This window comes from Siniperca chuatsi, linkage group LG2 (assembly GCF_020085105.1).
Source record: "Siniperca chuatsi isolate FFG_IHB_CAS linkage group LG2, ASM2008510v1, whole genome shotgun sequence".
NCBI lineage: Eukaryota > Metazoa > Chordata > Actinopteri > Centrarchiformes > Sinipercidae > Siniperca > Siniperca chuatsi.
In genome coordinates, this window is record NC_058043.1 from 10189476 (window position 1) to 10211040 (window position 21565).

Sequence of the window (21565 nt, forward strand, 5' to 3'; positions counted from 1 at the left end):
ATTGTTTATTTTGTTTATTATGATTGTATAGTTTGTGTTAATATGCTAAAAGGACTAAAACCTAAGAAGCGTCCAAGAAAAGTGTCTGATGCTCCAGATAAAAAAGAAACTCAGGAGAAGGATTTGTGTAGCTTTAGCTTTTCCTTGCTGGAGAGCGTTGAGAGAAGCGACTGAGGGCAGACACAGATGCCACGTTACTGCTCTTGGACAGGTTGGTAAAATATTTGGAGTAGGCTGTGTAGCTATTACATTTACTCTACCTAAATAATGGATTATTTAGGTATTATTATTATTATGGAAATTTCTCTGTATTTTTGTAACTATTTCTGAACTCACGCCTGGGGTGAGCTCACTGTAGGTGTGTTATGTACATCATAAACACGCATCAACAGTGTTTGTGTAATTACTCTCACTGCCAGAAGGGAGAAACAAAAGTTTCGCACTCCAGCTTTAATAAGCGTATTTCTCAAAATGTCGAACGATTAGTTTAAAGTAAATTTATAGGACTGTGCAGCCTTTGTACACACTTTCTGAGCACTTTCTAGATCACCAGTTTTTAGTGAATTTTTGAAGGCATGTTGGCATTTTAATGTATTTAATTCTGTCCAAAGGGTGACCATGCTACAAACTCAAAACAAGGTCAGAATTTGTATAAAGAATTGGGAATAGGCTTATGTGTAAGTATAGTATACAGTATGTATGTTTACATACTTTTGCAAGGAAAAACTTACCCTTAAACACTGTTAAGATTTTAACAGTATTCTATGTGATGCTTTCAAGAAGTTGTTTTGTGACAAGCTATTTCACTTTTACAGCGTATCCACTCTCAGTCACTGCCTCGTCTGTTTGTCCTCCAGTTAGAGCTATCTTCATTTCCCATCACATCAACCACAAAGGGGTTGCCTGTGCTGTATTTGTGTAAGTGGACAGTGACAGTGAGATGTAAGAAATGCTTCCAAGCGAAATAAAGTGATGTTATAGAGAGAACAATATCAAGCTTTGCCACGCTGAAAAGTTCAAATGATACAGTATATATTACACCCACAACAGGTCTACAAATGCGTCACTGCATTATGATACTAGAGTTACATTCACTCAGAAAATATACTGTGTATATCTCTGACTGTTTCTTTGTCAGTGTCATACTCAAAGATTCAAAGAAGGATATTTACTCATTTAGATTTAGAATAAATTTAGATGACACAGAAGGAATTTGACTCGGTTATCTCAATGTACCTACATGCAGTGCCAGAACAAACATACAGAGAAACTCATATATATACTATTATATAAAAGGCACCTAGGTATAGAAATATAGACAAACAGCCAGACAAAAAGCATCCATGCAGTTGTTATACAGATATAGGTCGTTCAAACAGCAGGTTTCTGCTCCAAGAACACCTTCTACAGCAAATATTGAATCAGTGATGTTCTCCATATTTACATAGTAAGCAAGACTGTGACAGAAAATAAAATAGAAATTATGGAGACCAGTTCTACTGCTGGTTTGCTCCCCAAGTGAGGTCTTAAACAACAAAAACAGAAGGAAGTAAAATAATCAGTAAAATTTAGAAGTAGAATATACCGTTTTTAATTAAACCAATAGATTTGAGTTATAGTAGCCTTCAGAAGGCTTCATTTGCTATTCATTCAGTAACTCTTGGCCAATGAAGAAGCCAGATGCTAGCAGCTTGGATAGGTGGTTTATTTAGCAGTATTTTTTTTTTCAAATGGGAAGCTTTGAGCATTTATCTGGATACCTTAGGCTTAGATTATGCTGCATACATACCTACTGTAGTTTGAGAAAAGTTTAAAGAGTTATTATGTGTAGCCACATCTCTCCTCCTATCCTTGTGCATTCTATTGTAGTTCTCCCCTCCCGTTCCTTGTCAGTCCTCTGTTCCTCTCTCAGTGTGTGTGTGTGTGTGTGTGTGTGTGTGTACTGGCCTGGGCAGGGCGCTCTGGTTTTCCCTCCTGCTACTGATCACCGGCACACCTGATGTTCATCACCCAATCAAGCCTCACAGTTTATCTACCCGGTTCTACGATACAACCAGCGCCAGATTGTCTCAGTGCATTATTGCTGTACCTTTGTTACGGCATAATGCTCAATTCAGTTAAGGTTTTTCTTGTTGCTCATGTTTTGTGTGACCTTGTCTGTCTCTGCTGCAGATTTATTTCCTGCTCGTGATCCCAGCCACAGTGGTGTACCTGATCTCTGCAGTCTCCTGTCCAGCTACCTTTCCTGCTCTGCCTACCACGTTACACAAGCCATCTCCAGAACATTCTCTCAGCGCCTCCGCCCTCTGAGCCCTGCCGGTCCTCCACGGGCCGCGTCGGAAAGTTTCCCCACTGGCTCCAGTGGACTATCTGCCTCGCCCGCTCTGGAGGAGCATTCCTTTACCAGTGATCTTTTGTCATATTTATAATAAAGACTGTTTGAACTAACGATCCAGTTCTCCCCCTCGCTGTGTCCTGCCTTTGGGTCTTTTAGATCGTGAAACAACATTATGGGCGTTCTGTTTTTTGTTTTGCTTTGACAATATGGGTCTTTGATCAACTTTAGTGTATCACTAATGGCTAGAAACTTTTATAAGCTCTGTTCTGTTTTTCATTTTTCATCTTTAAACATCCAGACTAGAGGGGAGTAAGTAATGCATACAGATTTACAATTTTGGGGTGAAGCGGTAGTACTCTACTGCCAAGTGTTTCTTTTTTCTGCGTTTTGATGTTTGTTAATTAAGCACCTTAATTGGTGAGAAAAGTCAATACAGAACTGTTTCTCTATCTGCTACCTCTGTGTTGTTGAACATTGGTGCAAAGTGAAGAATCTAGCTGTCTGATACCAAAACCTGACGTTTAAAATGTATATTTCATATAGTTGGAAAGTCTAGTCTAGTTCTACAATTGCAGAAACACTTTTCTATACTTCCCAATATCTAGATGGAACAGTGATTCTCAAAATCAATACTACCAGTGACCAGGACCTGATTTCTTGACTTTGTATTTGTATTTTTTAAAATGTTCAATATCAGTGCCAAAGCAATATGTGGGGGAAAAAACTATGAAAATACCTAAACAGCAGTACATGAGCTTTGAAATAAAATTCAGTACAAAATTAAGACAATTATAATTTAAATCAGGAAGTTTCGGATCAAAGAAACCGTATGTCACATATCCTCTGCCAATTACACAGCAACCAAATTGCTGAACTGTATCAACGTGTGGTGACATCACTTTCTGACCCTGTTTGTTTAGCCTGGGAGGCTGGCTCTGGTTCAGGAGCCACAGAGGAGGGTGTGTGGGCTATTTTAATGAAGTCCTTGCTTCAAAGTGATGAATAGGTGTGTCTGAGCTCAGTGTCTGCTCCACCCCTTCAGAGGGCTCAACTACCAGGGTGATCGTAAGCAGAGCCTTGTGCTTCCCACACACATACATAGACACAAATATTCATGTATACTAATAGCAAACACACAGCAAACACATATGCACACAAAAAGATAGACACAATCAATGCAACATTATTCTTGGGGAAGAAATCAAAAACAGATTCCTGGCAGATGAGAAACGGGTATATAAACATCACCCTCAACCACACACAGCATCAGAAGACAATCACCAACTAAGAGCCAACAGCTAATGTTACTCTTGCTTAAAATAACAACAAATACTGTACATAATGGCCTGAAACCCCATTTTCTCATTAGAACAATTTTGGTTATTTCACACAAGTGATTTGTGTTGGATTTAAGTGGGCAGGGCTCTGTTAGAAATAGGTGATGTCACTTATGTCCATGCATTAATCACAATTTAGCAGTCTACAAATCTGGATTACAATCTGATGATAATTGTGAGGTGATGTAGTTCTGTTGCCATGGCAATGCCACTGAAAATTAGATTAAAATCTCATCAAACCACACCTGCACAGTTGTGATGAAACAGATTAATAAAATTTCTTTGCAGTATTGAAAGAAAACTATGGTTTACTACAACTTGGGTTTTATTTTCCTAGCTCTAGCCATTGGTTCTATCATTACGACATTGTACACACCAAAGCAATGACATCTCAGAACAATATGACATTGCTAAAAATAGGACTAATGGGGCAAGAACCATGAGCAGTAAGAAAATCATACAGGCTGTAAACATGCACCAAGTTTAACCATTTGAAGGTAAAACTGAAAGTAAGCATACTCGTGATATCGGGAGTGAATGTGCACAATTACACAAGTGCTGTGTAGTGATATATAGGAGCAGGCTAAAAAGCTGAATGTATTAACCTTTATGTATCCATGGTAGACTTGATGAGCAGCTCGTCTTTTGTTCAAAGATGCTGTGTTGCACATACACCAAAATGCCTTGGAGGAAGGATGAGCAAGAGACATATAGTATAGACTACCATCACTGCAGTCTTTTAGTTTTTTCTTTCTCTTTTTTTCTGAACAGATGGAAGAGACAGTTTCTATAACATATCACAGTTCATTAGCAGTGAGCCAGAACCGTTTCATTTTCTTTCCTTTAGAGTGAAGGTTTATTCTTCTCCTCACAGCGGTCAGGACGATGTTCTGTCAGATTCTTACAGTAGTGTCAAAGAACATGCTCTTTGGAAAGGACGTGCTCTATCAATAGCCGAGTCTTCTCTGGCTTCGCTCCAGCACTATGAGGGGAAATGCCTTCACAACCCTCTGTGTAATGCAGATGTCCAAGTCCGTGTCCAACTCTGTAGTCCCAGTAGTGCCCAAGAAACCTTCAGGGTAAGATATGCCATATCCTAATACAGAATCACTGTCTGTCAAGTCTCGCGCCATTAATTCTATGGAGGCTCCAAAAACTGTTAACAGTCAAGCTATCAACTTCCTCTCTTCCACCCTCTGTCTCTCCCTCACTTCTTATAGACCTCATTTGCGGATAATAGGCCATACAGGGGGAAAAGTGCCCTTTTTAATTATCCAGAGGATTATGAGGTTTGAGTTGTTCCCAAATGCTAATACATAGATCGCAGCTGTGCATCTTTGCATAAAGAGGAGTATATTATCCTTCCATTTGGCCTCTGTTGTTGATGGCTTACAGCTGATCTTTGCACACCTCATTTGACGGGAAAATAAGAGGCTGGAAAGCTCTGCATGAGAGACCTGTGAACGTAATGAAGTTCTAAGATCCGACTAGAGTGTAAATGCCAGAACTCACATGGCTAATGACAGAAATGAAAGATGGAATCAATCAGGAATTCATTTTGAATAATGAAAGATACTGATGAGGATGATTTTCTGGTAGTGAGTCAAACTTATAAATCAAAACTTATAGAATTGATCTCATAAATCAATTATCAGTGCAAACAATTCTTAGAGTTTGATTTAGTTTACAGTATTCTAGTAGCAGATGGGTGAAGTTTACATCAGGACAATTCAGTGTTGTAAGTTGGTGACCTCAGAAAGTGTACTCAACTGACTTTCCTTCTGTAATCATCCAAATTCATTTGCATTTACTGTGCTGCTGTCTTCTGAGGTAAATTGGACCCATCAGCAACTGGTGCTTAAACATACACTGCAAAACACCAGCTTTTACAAAAAGAGGATAACAAAGCAATGTCATGGTTTTGGGTCTTGGGTTTTGTTGTTTCCGGTTTTATTTTCTAAGTGTGCTACCTCATGTGTGTAGTTTTACTTCATGTCTTTGTTTGCTTTTCCCTCCAGTTTTGATTGTTTGCTCCACCCTAATTAGTGTCACCTGTGTCTAGTTATCATGCCCTCACCTGTGTGCTTCACTTGTTCTTGTTAGATCATCTTCGTCCCTTGTGTCAGGCGTTCTAGTTCTTTTCCCAGTGTTCTCTTGTGTCTTTTTGGATTTTCTTCCTGGCTCGTTTGGACCTTGCATGGATTTTGGGTTGTAGACTTTGCATAACCCCTGTTGGAATTGTTTGTCTGTGGACTGCTTTTCCTGGTTTGGTCTCTTCCTGCACAATCCATGTAAGCCCTTCTTTTGTCATTAAATCACTGAACTAAATTAGCCCTGCCTGTGTCTGCATTTGGGTCCAACTCCTGCTTACCTGGTTCCCTGGAAACTGTGACAAGAGAACTGAATCTATTTTCTACAGAATGAACTTGATGAGCATGAACACAGATACACTGTGCATGATTTATATACTCAAAAGACCATCACAAAGCACTGAGTCTATAGGCAACAGTATGATAGACACAAAAATACACTAAACACTCAAACACTGACCTTAAATCTGATGCATTTGAGTATGTTATAACCACCTGCATGGTAAAATATCGGTGCAGGTTTCAGCAAATCAATAACATTCCCAGTCCTCATTAATTACAGCTGCTTTGCAGAGGTACACAGGATTTCAAATCACCCACATGTTCTATATACAGTCCCCAAACAACAGACTTATTTATTTTTTTTCTCTTTAATTCTGTATTTTCTTCTTGGCTCGCTTAGCTGCTACTTTGTCAGCGAATGTGAGAGACAAAATAATTGCCTCTATATTTCCTGAATTGATTTTTTGCACACTCTTAATACAGTGGTCAGACTGGCACTCAGGCATCCTTTGGACAAAGCTTTTGCGCTCCAGGCTTTGTATTTCAGGAGAGAAAACCACTCAGAGTCAAGATTCTTTATATTTTCTTCTTTTTTTTTACAGCTTATCGGGGTCAAGCATTAGCAATCAAAACAGAAATCCCTTGAAGAAAATCTATCCGTCCATCCAAAACGCAGTTGAAGCACATACTGTAGGTAACAGTTGAAATGATACTAAATTAACCTAATAAAAGCTATTGAATATGAATATACAACATACTATTAATTCCCAGTCTGAAAGTCACGTACATTAAAGTAAAAAAAGAGCTGCATAGGTTTTGCGCACTGTGTAGCACACACACATGTCGTTGCTAGGCAAAACAGTGGTTGTTGACTTTCTCATTTGGAGTAAGTTACAACAATCAATGAGTTTGCTGTTGTACTCACCTGTCTGAATGTCATTCTGTGAGCCTTGAGCACCGCAAAGTCCTCTACAATCTGCTCTAGGTTCAACTTCTAATGCAATATATGCAGTACGCATGGAATTTCATTTGACCAGTCCCCTTAGCCTCTCTGTCGCACTGTGCTCCTCTTCAAGGTTTAAAAAACTTTTTAGCTGAATGAGTGTCCTGCAGTCATAACTGTGATTGTGAAAAACAGCAGAAAGGTGGTGCACACCTCAGTGAAGGTAAATTTTTAAGTAAACGTAGAAGTGTCTGCTGGAGGATCCACCATGTGCTTTTTAGCATTTTCCATGTTAGCCAGACCCAGCATGTCCCTGTTGGTCACGCAATATCTTGGTTGATTAGATTTGGATCACTTTGCGTGTTCACCAGGTGGTGCATTGAATCAGTGATAAATTAAGTTACATGAGACCTTATTTTTTTCCAGTAATGTGGTAGTATAATATTAACCCATAATGATGCACTGCAGCTTCTTATCTGCTTCAGCTGATGATTTGGGACTTTAGTTTACTGATGTTTTGACTCTGTAGCAGATGCGACTTGAACTGTAGAGAAGTACAATACTTAAGATAAAAATTACTTGTAAGAGTAAAATTACTGTTTTTTAAAAATACTCAAAAGTACACAAACAATTTTAATAGTACATTTTCACAAAATAGTAGGTCTTTAGTCTATTGTCTTTTTTAATGTAGTGTTTGGCTGAAGTTCCTCGAATGGCCACTTGCGGCTGTCTACAAAAGCAATTCCCTGTAGAACCCTATGTTAAAATGCCCAACTTTACAGCAGAAATAAACATGTTTACAGCCTGGTACAAAAAATGGTTTTGGTCTGTAGCTAATTTCCACCTTCATGACAACTGTGAGGGGGAGTGATTTTTTTTAAACTTACCCGTTTAAATTATATTAAGGCTTAAAGTTATGCATAATTAAGAGTGTGGCCGCTTTGAGTGACAGGTGGGTTCCTTCTCAGGTGGCTAGCCGCTAGGTGTTTCAGCAACCAGGCTTCAACCGGCCTGCCTCAGCTCCACCTTTTTGCCCATTTTTGGATTAGCCTGAGTCAGGCACTGCCAAGATGACAGCAGTCGGGTGCCGCTCACTTTAAGCTTCACAACGGCTCTTCAGAAACCTATGGGTGACATCACAGACACTGCACACATTGCTCGAGTGACTTTGTAACATTGTTTAATGTTGTAATGCTTCCATTTAATTCGCTGGCAATTAGTTCAGTACTATATTAAAGCAGAGAAGGCAAGAGCTTTTGTCAGTGTTGTACTCATGCTTGTGCAAGGCTGTGTTTGTTTCCTGGAAAGTAGAGGAGTAGAAAATATTTATATCTTATGGCATGCATAGCATTTCTTCGACTAAAATTTCAAAAATGATGAAGTAGATCATAAAGTCCTGTTTTGCAAAAAACAAACTCCTCCTGTCATCTTCTCTCTTTAATGGGGAGAAAAGACAAAGTCTTTCTTGTATGATTTTGCAGTTCTTAATTACTTCACTCTTCATCTTGTTTTACCCTTCAAGTTGTGGTCCCTGTCGTGAATGTTCAATATAATGACCCCCTAGAACCTTCCCTTCTGGTACAGACTGCTCTTTAAATTAGGCAATGGCAGAGGAGGTAACCACCTCCCACATACTGAGCTGAATGATGGAGAATACGGGGCCCGGCTCCATAGAAATGAAACAAGGACAGAAGTTAAGAGATAGGACAAAAAAAAGAGAAATGTATGTTGCCTACTTATACCAGTCTCCACTTCTGTGGTCTGGCTATGAACTGAGTTTTCCTTCAGATCTAACCCCTTGTCTAACATAGTCTTTCCTCTTAACGGGCCAGTGGGGTGAAGACATCCTTTGAACCTTTTTAGCACAACTTTATGACATTTGTGCAAAAACCCCTCACACCCTCCGTGTGAGAGAGGGAAGAGACAACATGCTAGATTGGCAGAGAAAGCAAGCAGAGGGTGAGAGTGCATTAGACCTCTGGCGTCAACTGAGGCATCAATTAATGAGCAGCCTGGGAATGTGTCCATCCCGACACACTCTGCACCAGGGTGCTGCAGGAGGCCAGGCCAGGGCCTCAGACAGCTGGGGGACATGAATAATTGAGGTCCCTGTTTTAAATGTTTAAATGAATTAGGGCCAGGGGAAGAGGTGTTAAGAGATGTACAAGAGGGAGGAAGGGAATGGCAGCAAAAATACCCCCATTATGTCTCTAACCATGAAGCCGTAAGGTGTTCTGTGTAAAACTTGCTAAGTCATGTCATTAGTGGGGTGACGTTAAGTGCATGCTAAGTCCTGCATAACACTAGCTTTGACAATTCTGTCGCAGATTTCTCTCTATGCACTAGCAGTGGAAAATACTGCCCTTTTTGCGACACAATTCAAATAAATGCACGTCTTGTCATGGCACAAAATTTCAGCCTCATTCGCTAAGTGCTGACCAGCAGTGAGGTGACAATATTCCATTAATAATCAGTGGAGAGAATTGTGAAGACTCAGAGACCACACAGTATGAAATCCAGACAATGACATCCTATCAGAATAAGACGAACCTCAGTTCCCCAGCAGCGCAGTGGGTGAGGTCCAAACAAATAAGAGGACAGCCATTTTTCTTTCTTTCCACTGTGCATCATCACATTTTCAGTTCCATCTGGTAACTTTTCATTCAGAAAAACCAAAGAAAAATGGATGGGTATCTCTTTCTAAGTTGGAACTAGTGGCTTTATTGATTAATGACTTACTAATGCTTTATAGAACAGTTATAAGTTATTACTAAGAACACATTTGGGATTACCAGGTTGTGAAAAATCTCTCTGGCTCGTATTTATCATCCTCCAACGTGACATTTGTTTTGTCTCTTTAGCTGGCTCTGCTGTTCATCAGGAAGACTTCTATTAATGACTTACTAACTTTGTATTAAAAAGTGAGATATCCAGTAGCATTTATTGACTTACTAACATTTAGAAATGCAGATTGAATGGCTTATCAGATAGTGATAAAGTATTAACCCTTTATTAATGACTTACTAACATTAGTAACTGCAGACTTGAGTGTCATGAGGGTAATGGGTTTCTCACTTTCTAATGAGCCATCAAATCAACAGTTATAAACGTTAGTCATTAATAAATGGATTTTGGTCCAGATACTCTTCAGACCTTTTCCAGAACGTTACCAGTCAGGCAGTCTATTGGCAAGGTCTCCCTGATGAACTAAAGAGTTAGTTCATTTTTAGGCTTTAGTTATTTTTATGCTTTTTTTATTGAGGCAGACAGGAAACAAGGGGAGAGAGAGGGTATGACATGTAACAAAGGTACCCGACTGGAATCAAGCCGGGGACATTAAGGGTATGCACTTTAACCGTTAGGCTACAGCGTGCTCCAAAAATGTGTTCTTATTAATGATCTATATGACATTAGTAAATGATTTATTTATGACATAGCTTCTCTGAAGTGTGAAATTCACTTATGAATGTAAATAAGTCTATTGATATTTCAATAATAGCACTGATTTTAATTTGTGGCTGACATTTCTTTACAGACATAGCAAACTAGTTTTTCATGTAATTTCTCACCTTAAGTCTGGGAAGGAATGCTATGTTTTTCCTTCTTTTAATTTACACTATTTAGAAAATACAGATACAAAATAAAGAGAAGCCAACGAGCTCTGTACGGTAATTAAAACGAGTTAAGTACAAAACACAAAAGATATTGGCAATGCGGCTCCTGAATTCTGTTTGAAGACACTTTGCTTGTGAAATGCTTCAAGTGAACATTGCAACTGTGGACTTTCTATGGGGCATGTTTACCTGCACACAGCTAGTAAATGTTCCTGCTGAATTGCTGCCAAGATTTTCAACAATCTCAGTCACTCAATCAGGTTCTGGAAAAGTAGCCCACTCTGGCCTTTGAAATTGTAGCTGTCACTCCTTTTCTTTCTTTGAATTACTTTAACTTTATTTGAACAGATTTCATTGAGAGAAACTTTATTTCAAGAAAGGTTTTTTTATCTGGTGATGAATCCACAATTGAAATCAGTTCCCTAAATTAGGTTCGAAACACCCTGGTTTCATGAAATAACTGATGTATGTGTATAACTTAATAAAACACAAGTGCCATATAACCTATTTCAGTTTGATGTTTATTAAATTGTACAAAGGCACAGTGTGTGACACTACAGCAGCTGATATTTGTACCAGCCAGTTGTCAGCAGGACACAGAGAGTAAACAAAGCCCTAATGATTGGCAGCCGTTCCACTCCACAGAACCCAGCAAAGATGGCTCAAATTGGACGCAAAAACAGCACACTTAGATTTCAATTTCTCCTCACAGATGGGAGCACCACGCACATTGCTTGTGATGTGTCCAGTACCTGAAACTGGGGAATAAACTAACACAGTCCCAATGAGGCTACACACATGCTGGGTGTGCTGGGCTTGCACTGGTTTCTGAGACAGAACAAGACGGACAGGCGGCCAAAAAGATGAGATAAGAGGCGGTATCAGGCTCCTTCGATGTGGGTGGCTTCCTCTGAGCTGCCAATGCACCACTGCTCCTCTCTGTTTCATTTTCTCCTCACCCGCTCTCACGCTCCAAAGCCCAAGAGAAATTAGTCACCCCGCACACTGTGTGTGTGTGTGTGTGTGTGTGTGTGTGTGTGTGTGTGTGTGTGTGTGTGTGTGTGTATGAGAGTGTGTGTTTGAAGGAAAGAGAGTGCAAGCAAGACGAAAGAGAACAGGGAGAGAGAGTGAACAAAATTGTTTTCCATCCCAAGGCTTATAATTTCGCCTTATATCTGAAAATTGATGCTGGTCTGACAAAAGGACATCAATCTAAGCATCAGAAATGTGCTGCAGTAAAAGGAAAAGCCTTGTTGTACTGTACGGTTACAGTAGTGGCCACAAGAGGAAGGACTGAAAATGATAAGGGAATATACGAGAGCCTCTAAGCTTAAATGTTCACACAGATTCATACAGGGTTTGAGCCAAAGCGCTCCATTGCGAAAAAGACACATAATGTCCTGTCACTACAACCACACTGCGCCCAACTGTCTGCCATAAAATTAATGGCAGGATCAGTGCTTTTAGCAGGCTTCTCATTTTTTGATTTTATAAGCTGTATCACATACTGTATTTTGTGAGTTAAACTGGAAATATGCTTCTGTGGAGATACATGTAAACGTGTTTGTAAATCTACACAGAGAGGGGTGATATGGGTAACCGTAGGTCACGTCAACTCCTCTGCGAGGCGACACACATACCTCTCAAATCTCAGTAATGCGTAGTGTTGACCTGCACGTCAAACCAAGCTGGTTGATCCAACATCCAAGTTTTCTGTATTTTATTTTTTTCTTTCAGAGTTTGGGTGTACATTTCAGCATAGTGCTGCCACAAGAGATCTTCTAGCAGAGTGTCCCGTCTATTTATGTTGTTAATTCCAAATGTCAGATGTAGTGGTTTGTTTACACTGTCACTGGGGTGAAATTGATTTCCGTTTTCTGATTTCTTCTATGTTGTCTTTACGTTGTGGTTTGTTAAATGTGTCACTTCTTACTAAAAGACACTTACATTTTACCCCCAAAACCATACAATTATTAAAGAAAACACACATTTGAATCTATACGTTAGCTTACATGCAGCCCTGAGAAGCATAATTCCAGCTTCAGCCAAAATACAAAATTAAACTGTTGGCTGTTACCTAGAAAACGTGTATTGTAAACGCAATGTCTGTATGCTCTGCCAAAGATGTTTTTCAGGGAGTGAAATGTCACAAAATGTTGCTTGTTTTTACTATTAACATACACCAACAGGGGGTGGCCCAGTAGCTCACCTGGTAAAGTGTGTCCCATTAAGGCTGCGTCCACCCAGGGCCCTTTGCTGCATGTCATCCCCTCCTTCCCTCCCGCCTTCCCTGTCTCTATCTACATCTGTCACTGTTCAATAAAGGCAAAATGCCCCAAAAAATTATCTTAAAAAAAAATACACCAACAGAGTGATGAGTCTGTTGGTCAATAAAGATCTACCTAACATTAGCTACCTGAGCACATCATTATCCAGCTTTGTAGCTAGATAGCAGTCAAGCACTGACCAACTGCTAATGCTAGTGGATAGTAAACAATAGTTGGAATCCCTGTTATACTTATTTTAATAATCTTAATCTGGATCTCTGGACATTCAGATCTGAGTCTGACTGGGAAATTATAGCTTTAGCCCAACATTAGCTAACGTAATGTTAGCAGCCAAAGAGGAGACTGAGAGCAAGCAACAGGACTTATTTAGATTATATCCGATATGTTCAGCATTAAATGTCAGACGTGACTAACCAGATGTTTTGTCATTATTACCATTAGTGGAAAACTACATAGCTTCATCACTGAATAAAATGCCACTTTTGAATGTAATTATAATGAGAAAGTAATATAAGGTATCCCAGTTATGTAGTTCACTAAATGTGAACTGCAGTAAATTGGTCCAGATTTCTAGATTAAAATACATTTTGAAGTTGACTTCAAGTAAAACTGATGAACCCTGGCCCTATTTTTCATGTGATTTTATAATTTCTTTAAAATTCTCATTTTAAAACATGTCATATGTCTAAAATATGTCTAATATTAATTATTGTACTTATTATTTTATAGCATTAACCAGGTGTACAACTTTCAAAAAAAGTACTAATGGGCCCATTTGACCTCCACCCAGACAATCCTGGTTCAAACACTGCTCATGCTAAAACTGTTTATTGTTTTCATTGAGGTAAAACTATATTTACACAAATTACAAGAGCACAGTAGAAGCCTGTACATCCCTCACACACATCCTTCATCAGTTAGTCACATTACAATGTGACTAACTGTGAATCAAACTGCTAAAGAATAATTAAGTGAAATGTTCAGTGAGTATATATAGTGCAAGTACATTGTGCGCATAACTGGCTAATAGAGGAGGCAAGTTTGAACGGATGAAAGAGAAGTGTGAACTGCAGCTACCCTTGAGCTCATTCTATCATGTTGGAGAGATAACACAAGTTCCCATATTTCTGTTTCTCATTCTCATCTTGTACATTAGATCAAGGCTCCGACATTGGCTTTCGCACAATACATTTAATGACGTGATTAATGACATTTCTTTTGAAGATAGGAGCCTGCTTTGAAGAGTCCTCAGCTCTTCAATTGCTGGGATATGATAATGAAGAAACCTGACCGGCCTCCGCAATGGGTCACAAAAACCAACCCATCTCCTATAGTTTGCGTGATGAGGGGCAGGAGGGCAGAAGAAGGGCCTGCCAAAATCATGTAAGCAACCACAGGAGGAAATTGTCCAACGTTTAATAAGAAAAAAAGCCAGAACACCAACCCTCCTCTATGAAGCAAAAGTAGAGACCTTTGACATTAATTTGGATTCTGATTTGTTTAATTATAATCACAACAAGGTCACAATTCTCCTGTTTTTCTCAACAAAGAAATTACAAGCATAGATAATAACAGGCTCAAAGAGAAAGAAAGAGAGAGAGAAACTCCCTCCAATAGGAACCAGGATTTAGAAGTGGGCTTCTCAAATCTGCAATTCCCCAACCTTTTCACTGGGCCAGTGGTTAAGGGCTTGGAGAATTTAGTTCCTCGCTGCTGTGCTGGAGAAGGAGTTGATGGGAATTCAGCACAATCTCACAATATTGAGAGTGAAAGCTGCCAAATGCTAACTACCTCCAGGAAAAGGAGCAGAGCAATGGACTGAAGGAGGAGAGAGAGAGAAAGTGGGGTTGCTAGAAAAGCCTGACGCCCAAAATCACCTCCATGGAAGAGTGGATTCCTAAGCTCTGCTGAGACTCTTTCTCCACTCAAACCTCATTGTCCTCAGTGTCCAGAGCACTTGAAGAGTCAGCTGGAGAAATTCCCAAGCAGAATCACATGACTCGGACCGACAGGACCATTTGGGCTTAGAAAATGTGAATTATGTCATCACTACACAAAAAGTAATTTGGGAATCCAGTTGGATACATTTCGAAAGATAAACAAATCCTTTTGAAACCATCATATTGTGAATCTAAACCTCAGTATACTTCTAAGGACTGTGTCAGTGGTTTGCAACCTGAGGACCCCCCACAAGGGGGTCCAAAAATAAAGAGACATATTTTTGCTTTTTTTATTGAGAAATACTGGTCTTCTGGCCTAAAGAAATCACACAAAACATGGCGCAATAGTCTAAATCTAAAATTGACGGAGAATCTGAAAATAAATGTATTTAACCTGCAGATAGTATTATTAGTTTTTGCAACACTGTAATCTAGCTTCCACTTACCATTATCAGCGCACATAACAAAATTTAAAGGTCTGCGATTGGAGGTCTCTTACCGAAATCTATCTTGGGAGTTGTATTTAAAGAGTAACTTATCACCCCTGAAAATCTTGTTTTTGCTGACCTCCAGTGGTTTAACTCCTCACCTTGCTACAATGATGTAAAGGTGTACTACAGGACACTGTGACATCACTGTGGGGTGTGGTTACAGGTGTACAGGTTACATTTTTACGACACCCCACAGTGATGCTGCATGTGATCAGAGTAGAAACAGGCTTGACACTTTCTGGTGTTAAGTTACTCAACTTCTAAGTTTTTATGAACACAGTCTTGTAACTTGACTTTTTCTCAAAGTACCAGATATTTTCGAGCACAGCTGTTAAACTTTGATGATTCGGCAGGGAGAATTTCATGAGCATCCAAGTCGTAGAAGTGCTTCAATTGTCAGTCACTACACTGTCTATAGGAAAAATTAATGGGACTTTTAATTCTGGAACCAGAGGGCCCGAAACAGCTCTTCCCACTTCAAAATCTATAGAATATGATTTTGCAGAGAAATTCCTCGAACCCATCACAAAATGCTGTAATTTAAGGAAAAAGCTGAATCCACTATTAGAACGATGCCTTTAAATGCATGACATGAGCTGTTTACTCAGTCATATGAACTTCACATGATTGAGCCCTGTAGGATCACAGTCTGTACTCCAGTCATGGTCAGTGAGTGAACAGAAGAAACTGATATAATACAATGACATCACAACACACACACAACATTAATAGCGCAATAAGAGATACAGAAGCTTGTACACACATGCAAGATGTGCCCGCACACATCATTCACATAAACACTCAGGAAAACACCCACTTTTACAAACACTTCAGCTGTGCACACACACTCTATCTCTCCCTCTTTCTCACACACACTCATGCACACCCACACCAAACATGCACACAGCAAATCAGCATGAATAAATAAGAGATGGAGTTGTGCTTCACAGCCTAATCTCTGAGGAAATAACAGCTTGCCGCATCGGCAAGGATCAGCCAGGGCGAGTGAGAGGGACACTGCTGGCTTCCAGGAACCCAATTTGTTTGTTTATTGTCTTGGTGTTTTGTCGGCGGTTACAGTTCATTGCAGCCAGCCCATCTTGGGCATGCTCCTTTAAATGGCATCTATAAAACATGGATGGGCTCTCCCCGCATTCTCCTCTGTACATGACGGAGCTGCACACGAGCGTAACAATGCTGCATTTCGTTCGCTATGGTGGGGCTTTGAATTTCCCTTTAAACACCCAACGGATTCACCCCAGCAGCTCGAGCAGGCGCTTTGAGAGGTGGAACAAACTGTGCTTTCTAAACACATTAGCCTATGAACACCGCTGAGCAGTGAATCTCGAGGTGCTGAAATCGGGTGTAATCATGTAGATAGATGGCTGACTTTTTATTGTTCCACTAAGCCAAATCTGCAAGCCTGGTGGTGAATACAGAGTTTCTGAAATGATGCAATACCTAGGATTTTATGGTTAAGTCGTGGTGTTGCAATGCTATGTTCTCTGTGACAAGACGCTGTGCTGTCACATGTATATGTATCCTGCATAAACAACCATGTTTAGCATGCCAACGCTATAGGAAATGCAGAAATGTCTTACAAAAGTCTTACAGGAAGACATTTGGAAGGGCTGTAGTCTCAAAAGGCAATCTTAATATTACAAGTACCACAGGGCTGTGCATACATACTGTATATACATATGAGTGCAAAAACTAAAATTTATTGTTTTGTCTCATGTCCCTGCAAACACAAGCCAGACTCTCATATCATGCCCTATTGATCTGACAGAGTAAGCAGGAAGCTGGCGGAGAACACAAATACTGCCTGGGGTGGCTCCTTAAAACTAGAGATAAGCCTCTTATCCATGGTGTTCTCTTCCTCTGGAAATCACCTGGTGGCTCATGCATATCAAGTACTCTCCCCAAGCCTCAGTCTCTGTCTTCTTCAGGTTCTGCTGTTTGTTGCAATGTCTGTGTGATGGTGGCTTTTAAAAATAAAAAACACACAACTTAAATTGCAAGCTAATCTGTTTAACCTCTGCATTCTGGTTATTTTGCAGAGATGCACTGCATTTGTCACCACCACAATGGCATGAGCAACCATTTTTGCTTCACTACTTGTTTGGGAATATGCAGGCCAAAGTGCAGTATGGCAAAGTTAAGGTGACAGGGCCTTTGCAGGTACAGACACAACTTTATTCTAAGCCTTTAGCTCCATAACAAATGCCCACTTTTTACAACAACCACTGCAGAGTGCACAAATCTTTTCCAAGTTTCCAGTGTTACTGTCAAATACAGTGGAACTGCCACAGGGATCCCATCTCCAGTAATCCCAGGGTGGCCTTTGCTCTGCCTGTCAGCAATACCAACCAATAACACCGCACAATAAAGCCCTCCAGAACAACAGTGGGCTGCAGGCAGCTTCAAGGGCTACTGACGGCGATCTATAAAACAATATAATGGGTTGCCTGTCAGTGAGTGTGAAAGGAAGATCTACACCTCCTCTGACTCTCTGAGGGGACTTCAATTAATCACAGCAGAATTGTATCACCCTGCAATAGGAGTGTAAGGTTATTACCATTCCCATATTCCGCAGGATGAAATGCAATGATAGCACTAATTGGGGGGACAGCTGACCACACAACGCTTGTCAAGAGGATGAAGGACAGATAAAAGAACGAGGGTGAACAAGGAGATAGACTGAGATAGAAAAAAAGAAGAGAGGATGTGGGAGGGGGACAGTGAAGAGGGAAGGGGTTGTAGAAAGAGAAATGTTAACAGTGGTGTGTAAGCATAATCATAAATATCTACAATCTGTGTGCAGAGCAGCAAATGCAAGAATTTTCTCATTAGGGCCCCCATCTATGTCTTCTCAATGTAATCCAACAAGATAATGGTATTGTATTTCTCTTAAGTCACAAGCAAGCTGCTTTTTGTCTTATTTTCTGAGTTGAGGGGAATCACACTGATGGAGGACACTGCCCACACTGTGAATTCAGTTCCAGGTCCCAATTCAGAGCAGCAATTTGACTTGGCTGCAGAGCTTTACTGTGGGGAGCCATGTTTATGTTTAGGGTTACTTTTACTGAGGTACAGGTGATGGAAACACTTAAATAGGGAAATAGTATGCATTCTTGGGGGGGTGCTCCAAAACAGCTGAACACACTAAACATCATATTAGATTAGATAGATAGCAGAATGACAGAGAGAGAAAGAGAGATGATTACATGCCAGTTGTTCATAAGATTATCAGTGATAGTGATCAGTGATCTGGTAAAAGATTTTAGATTCTTCTTCTCTGAAGCCATGATCAGATAATAACTTGTCTGCATGCTGATGAGACCACACACATCACTCATTTGCCTTTTATATGTTTCTAAAAAAAGTTTCTTCTTGTATTTGCACACAGAAGGTTCCTTCAGTGCCTTTGTGCACCCAGAATGAGTAGGCAGATCCCTCTGAGGCAAAACTTGATTTTTGTCTAATTTAAGCAGTCAGTGATGATTTCATGTTGCAGCACAGATCTGATATTCTCTGAATCTAGACAGTATGAAGCTGAACATTTCCCAGGCTACAGCCTATACCTGCACGCCACTTTAAATCATTAGTTTCCAGTAGCTTGCTGGTGTTCATAACTATGTATCATAGTGGAAATAATCAATATCCTAATCGATAAGCTTAGTTTATTCATATCTTTGGCTGCTTGGCTATTTCGCAGTCACACGTGAGCTGTTAGGCTTTAGAAATTCAAAGTTTAAATTGTTTGAATTCAATCATTTCTATTCAGTCAAACGTTATAAAAGCCACAAATTACACAGTTAAATGTACAAAATATATGACAACATTTTCATATTATGTCAACCTACCTGTCGTTGTGCTGTCAATTAATCCCCTGAAACGTCCCTTTCATTTATTCTCCATTGTCAACCACAAAAACCAGAAATGCCATTTCCTTGTCGCTTCAAAACGCCCTGGACAACACATAACCTAAAAACACTGGACTAATGTCAAAGCTCTCCGGACGCACAATCCCTGAGTAAAACAAGTCTAAATTGGGGCTGCTGGCTACTTGCAGGCGGTGGACTTGAAAGTCTATAAAAGTTGCTGGTCCTCCGCCTCTGACTCACAACTTGCCATCCGCCAGAGCGCCACAGCAGCTGGGCAACACGCCGGACCGTCACTCATAGTTTCTGGATTCACTCATGGTGTGGTGTTTTTTTTTTACAATCCTCCTTCCAGATACTGGTTGCAGTTGGGTTTTGGCAACAAATTCGCGTAGTTAGAGAAATGGATTTGAGGTGTCCGAGGGATGAGAGAGCTGCCGGATTCATCTCACAGTGTGCGCGCGCGCGCGTGTGTGTGTGTGTGTGGAGGCTGCTGGTGCTGCGCTGGTGTTTTAGTGCCACCCAGTGGAGGTCTGTGGTGGTGACAGGAAGGAGTGCAGACATTTATCTCATCCAGCTTCAGGTGATGATAACTGGATGGTTGTGCCGTCTTGTGAAGACAGCAGCACACTATCTATAGCAGCGAAGTAAAACTATAAATGTTCCTTAATGTTATTACAAATTACTTCAGTGTCATAACCAGCATTATTTGTGGCTTTTTAGGTTGATTGATAGATTTAATATGATTTTATCAATTTTATCAGCTCCTATATTGAGGAAATGTATTGAAAACAAACCAAAGAGGCCTGTTTACGATGTGATATGGTTTTGGAGAAAGTGCTTAAAGCTCTTTTGGGTCAGTGGGTACGCATAAAAAAGTTTTAGGGACTGTATGAAAGTAATTTGGGTGGAGAGGAGTGCTGAATGTTATGAATGTTTGGTTTTTTTGTTTGTTTTTTTTAAGCAAGGCCCTTCCCAGCATTATTTTTTTTTAAATATTGATGACAAACATAACAAAATGGTGAAAATACAGCCCATCTCTATTTTTCAATAAAGAGATGCTAAATACGTGTGTATTGTCACCAAATGAGTGAACAAGCGACAGCTCTGTGCTGAAGGGTTTGTTCACAGCAATATTTTCACCCCACGCCCATATCATCTACATGTCAAAATGCACCTCCATGGCGCACATTAAAACCTTCTTCTGATGTAATTATCTTGTCTTTTATATATGTTAGATTTTACAAATATAAAATAGAAATATGGGTTAAGAAAAAAAATGAAAGACCCTCACTGCTCTCCCAAAATAAGTTCGACTACCCTCCCATCAGCAAACATAAAAATGGCAACAACCTCCCCTTTTACCAACCCCCCACCCCCTAATAATTTGTGTACAGTCCCTTACACAGAAGAACTTGTGTGTTATGACATGCATTAGGCTCCTGACTACTCACCAAGGTTATGATAATACATCTGTTTGTCTCTGACATTCAACTTCCGCTCTCCAAAAGCATTACTGCCTGGTCTACAAAGGCTTCCCCCCAGTAATTGCATTATCATCTCTCCATTTCTCAAGCAGTCTCTTTCGTCTGCCCCCCCGAGAGGCAGGAATGGGTGGAATAATCAATACCAACCTTTGAAATAGCCTGTGGAGATGGGAGGTGAGCATTTGGGTTTGGATTTGATTGATTTTGGACACCCTCAGATAGTCTTATCATCATAAAGCCAAAGCCTTCTACCTAATAGACATGCAAGCAGAATCAAAGAGCAGAATACAAAAAATGCCAGGCTATTATCTTTGACCGCGCTGAGCTATAACATTCAAAGTAGATATGTAGACCAGAGCCAGGCTTCACATCACTTCATAAATGCCTTTGAAGAGAGAAGCTGTTACTTTGATTCTATTTGCTTAATTTATTATATGGTTCCCAAAGTCATCAAGTTTGTTTCTTCCTCCCTCTCTGTCTCACACACATACACACACACTGAGAGAGGAGATGACCTCATTAATCTTTAGTGCATTGTATAGACCTATCCTGTCATACCCCTGACACCGTGGTTTGTGACACAGCTCTGCTCATTAAATCATATGACAGGATGAGGTCAGCCGTGAGGTAAGGTGTCTCAAGCTGCGTGAGAGCAGATAAAGCCAGCAGTATTAGCTTCTGTGAGAGAGCTCAACAACAAATGTACTGTAGGTGGCGGCTGAGGTGAGTCATGAGGTAATCCTGGTTAGTGAGCATTTGGCATCAAAACCTAATAAAAGGCTCTGGTTTTGTCTCTTTGAGGTCACACTGCAGGGGAATAAGAAACACACATCTGATACATTTGAGGCGTCATGTGATTTGGTCTTTTTAG

At 40.1% G+C, this 21565-nt stretch overlaps 1 protein-coding gene across 1 annotated transcript in view; it reads right to left on the reverse strand.

Moving 5' to 3' along the window:
* Positions 1–19664, reverse strand: part of tafa3a (TAFA chemokine like family member 3a) — a 98771-nt gene extending 79107 nt beyond the window's left edge. Inside the window, exon 1 of the mRNA XM_044215036.1 lies at positions 19190–19664. The gene's annotated coding sequence lies outside the window, so the exon portion shown is untranslated. The remainder of the gene's footprint in view (positions 1–19189) is intronic.
* Between the last annotated feature and the right edge of the window lie 1901 nt (positions 19665–21565).